Raw genomic sequence first — 4,387 nt, forward strand, 5'->3', positions numbered from 1 at the left:
ATATAAAAAAAGTCTAAATCATTTATTTTTTTTATAAAACTTAATATCTAGTTTAAATAGAAACCTATTTCCATGATTATAAAATTTCCATATCTATCTATATATAAAAAATTTTTGATTTATCATTCACTTTGTTTTGTTTTTTTTATAAAACTAAATATCAAGTTTACATAGAAACTAATTTCCATGGTTTATCTAATTCCATATATAGTTTTACCTATTTAATTCTATTTATTTTTTGTAATTACACCTTATATATATTATTTTATTTCCATATTAGTTAGATGAATAATTTCTACAAATTTGTACATACTAAGTTTCTTGCATTAAATTTCATATATATATATATATAATTCGTATGTTATATTAGTATAGTGATTAATTATTAATATTTTATTTAATTTTGTATACCCCAAAAAAAATATATTTTATTTCCATATTGTTTAGATAAATAATCTATAATAAAATTCATAATCTTTATAAATTTTATACATATCTATATTCTACTATCTCCTTAATATAATTGATAAATAAATTCATAATTAAATCTTAACTAAATCCATTTATATAAATTAATAAATTCTTAATATGAATTCTAAATAATTACAATTAACCCAATAGATATCCTTGATAAAATGAACTCAAAACCTAATTAAATTATAATTAATCCAATAAATTCTCTTAATTAAATAAATCTGAATTATAATTTAATCCAATAAATATTCTTAATTAAATAAGTTTGAATTTCGAACACTACACAAAGTCTGTCGCGGGATGGCCTATGTGGGTCGCGAGCCTAGACGAGTCAGTCCACAGTGGGCTTAGGTTGATAAAATTCTAACCCAATCCACTTAAATGGTTTAGCGGGGCGGGTCAACCCGACAGGCCTAACCCAAATTGACGGCTCTAGTCAAGGGTTTGAGAGGGTAATTTAAAGGGATGTGGGTGTTTTGACATGTGTCAAGAGTTGGAAGGAAGGTAATTTAAAGGGAGGAGAGCTTTTGATATGTGTCAAGGGTTAGAAAGGGAGTAATTTAAAAAGAGATGGATGTTTTGATATGTGTCAAGAGTTGGAGGATGAGTAATTTAAAAGGAGAGGAGGTTTTGATATATGTCAAGAGTTGAAGAGGGGTAATTTAAAGGAAGTGGGTGTGTCAAGGGTTGGAGGGTGAGTAATTTAAAGAGAGTGAGATGTTCTGACATGTGTCAGGTGTCAAGGATTGGAAGATGTAATTTTAAGGGAGGGGAGATTCTGACATATGTCAAGGACTGGATGAGAATAATTTAAATGTTGAATTAGAAAAATAATTTAAAGGAAGGGAGAAATTCTAACATAGGTTAAAAATTATATAAAATAAAAAAATTGATGAAAAAAGTAATAAATAAAAATGATATAAAAATAAAACTAAATAAAAATTTTAAAAAAAATATAAGTATAAAATAAAAAAAAATGATGAAAAAAATAATAAATAAAATTGATAAAAAAATAAAATTCAATAAAAAATAAATAAAATTTAAAAAAAAATTACAAATAAGGGAGTTAGGGGTATAAAGATCATTTATATAGAAGACAAAATTTGAAAAGGAATGGCATTCACGAGATATAAAGTCCGTGTCGGATAAAGATTGCCTGACTAAATAATTAAATCTGAGAGACGCGTTTCATTTTGGAAGACGTCAGAGAGGCTTTAATTTTACAGCATAATATTCTTAAATATCTTTAGAAATTTCGCTATTAAGACGTATGTGTCACTCAATTCCTGACTATTTTATATCAATACTAATTTCATATATATTAGGACCTATTTTAAATTTATTTATGACTGGTAAAATTTAGATTTGTCCAGTTAATGGGTTTAGTTGGGCAGGGGTGGAAACCAAACAAAATTCTCATCCCAAGAAAGAACTATTTGTGATGCATATGCACCCTGGAGAGGAAGGTGAGCTTCTCCTACCTCAGGCAAACTCTCCTAATTAGGCTCTTCTCTCTAATTCACGTAGGATTTGATTCATGTACAATATTATTGCAGTGTTATTAATACAAGAAATTAATCTTTCATTACAATCTAGTTAACTTTGTAACAAAACATCTCTATTGGAGTATTCCTCCTTTCTAAAATTATATTCGATAATCATTTTGATAAATTGGGCAAAGAGTTTAAAGTAGGCTTGTTGCTATACTTGATATATGTAAAGTTGTACAAGACATACTATAGGTATATTGACTTAGCATGATCAAGGTGGTTGATGACTCGAGGTATGTGGAGATTGGAGAAGATAGTAGAAAAATTAGAGAGACAGTAGGACTAGGATCATCGCAGCATGATAGAATTGAGTAGGTAAAATATGTTAGTGAAGGCATACATCTGTGTCACAAAAGGTGTTTCGCTCGTCTTTATCGTTCTCACCAATCCGTCTATAGGATAACACAGAGGAGGTAAATCACGGATGATTACTAGCTATTAGTACAGGTGGCCAAGACATAGGGTAAGACATAATCAGACGCACCGAGTTTTGATCTCAAGATCTCTTGTAATAATATCCCATATCTCAACTATTGCACCGTCCCGAGGGGATTGTGAAGGCATGCATTTGTGTGACATGAGAAGTCAAAAACTCAATACATTTGAGGAATGAGTAACTTAACATCAAAACTAGGTAAGACTATATGATAGGATGTGGGTAGACACCACATATATCAACTCAACCTTGATGTGGTTAGAGTAGGTGATATTAATAGATCAAATATTTTAGAGTGTTGCAATTTGACCAGTTGATTGGCGTGGAATCTAGTTGGCTGGTGGATGAGTCAACTAATGAACTAGTCAATTGATGGTTAAGTTGAATCTATTTTGGAGTTTATGATTTTAATCCAGTTGACTAATGTAAAACTCAGTCAACTGATGGTTAGGTTGACTACATAGTTGACTCAAGTTGGTTGAAAAAATAGAGCTTACATTCAGATGAATAGTCGAGTGATCTAGTTGGCTGATCTTTGGAGTAATAACTGATGCACTGGCTTGATCAATTACTGCTGCATCGAACCATTCAAATAGAGTTGTAGATGGAAGTTGCAACGATTGGATTGGGATAATGATTCAATAGAGCAATCGCTTGACTCTCAGTTGCCTTTAAAAGGATAATGATGGATGCCACCAAAGCATAATGGAAAAAAGAAAAATTAGATTTGAGAAAAAAGCTATAAAAGGAGCGCGGAGACTATAAAATATCAACAATGATGTGATACTAGTGTCCAAATTTTGTCTTCTCTTCCAGCTTTATTGTAATCCTTCTCAATCTTATAAGTTATAAGTGTAAGAATTGTAAAAGCATTCTCCATCTTCGGTGATGCTGAGAATGAGAAAGTATAGAGGTGTTCTAAAATCCAATCCACCTATGGGTCATAGTTGTGGAGTAAGGGTCCTTAGGGGACGACCAAACTACATTAAATAGTCATGCCATCTAGTTTTGATTTATTTTATAGTTTTACTCGTACAAAAGAGTACTAACCCTGTTTAGTCTCATAATCCTAAACAAATTTAGCCACCAAGTCTTGGAAATTCTTCGTGAACTAAAAATGATCACGCACCTCTTCGAACTAGTCATCCGACAATTTGAAGCAACCCTCCAATATTTGTTGTTGAGTATGGTGCTTCTCATGAAGCGAATCCAAAGAGGCACGAAAATCAGAGAAATCAAATTTGGATGGACCTGTACTATAGGCAAAAGAATGGCTAGCATATTTTGGATGTCCGGACGGCTGTGGATGTCCAAATAACAAGGGGTCAATGTGGGGCTCGGTGTCCTCCACCGAGGCGAGGGTAAACTTGGGAGCTATGTCAATAATGACCTAGTTGGAGGGGTTGCGAACTATGGTACACTTGGGATAAGGTAGAGATAATGGGAAACCATCTCTCTTAGGAAAGGCAAACCCATTTTTATCCTAGCAAATCATTTTCATAGCAAGATATGTATTGATATCGATCTTGTGGTTGCCATGAATAACATATAAATCACTAAGTTCGCAGCCCAAATTTGCAACTATTTGGGTGATCAATCCGCCAAAACCTATTTACCTCAAGGTTGCTTTCCCGGCTTTCGCAAGGGTTTGTAGAAAATGGAAACCGGTATCAAAGTCAACTTTATTAAGCATTGCCCACAAAGAGTAAAGTTCCACCTTTCTAACTATATCGCCACTTTCCCTTCTATCAAAGATAGTTTTGCTCATTACACGGTGGAGGTATCTAAATACGGGATTTTGTATATGGGAAGCCTTACCTCTAGAGGGCTCATAAGTATCATTAGACCCGGTAATAGAAGTCCAAAAATCATTCCAATTAAAACTCACACCAAACATGCAAGATCCATCGATAGATAGACTAAAACA

Source organism: Zingiber officinale, chromosome 2A (assembly GCF_018446385.1).
Source record: "Zingiber officinale cultivar Zhangliang chromosome 2A, Zo_v1.1, whole genome shotgun sequence".
Classification (NCBI taxonomy): Eukaryota; Viridiplantae; Streptophyta; class Magnoliopsida; order Zingiberales; family Zingiberaceae; genus Zingiber; species Zingiber officinale.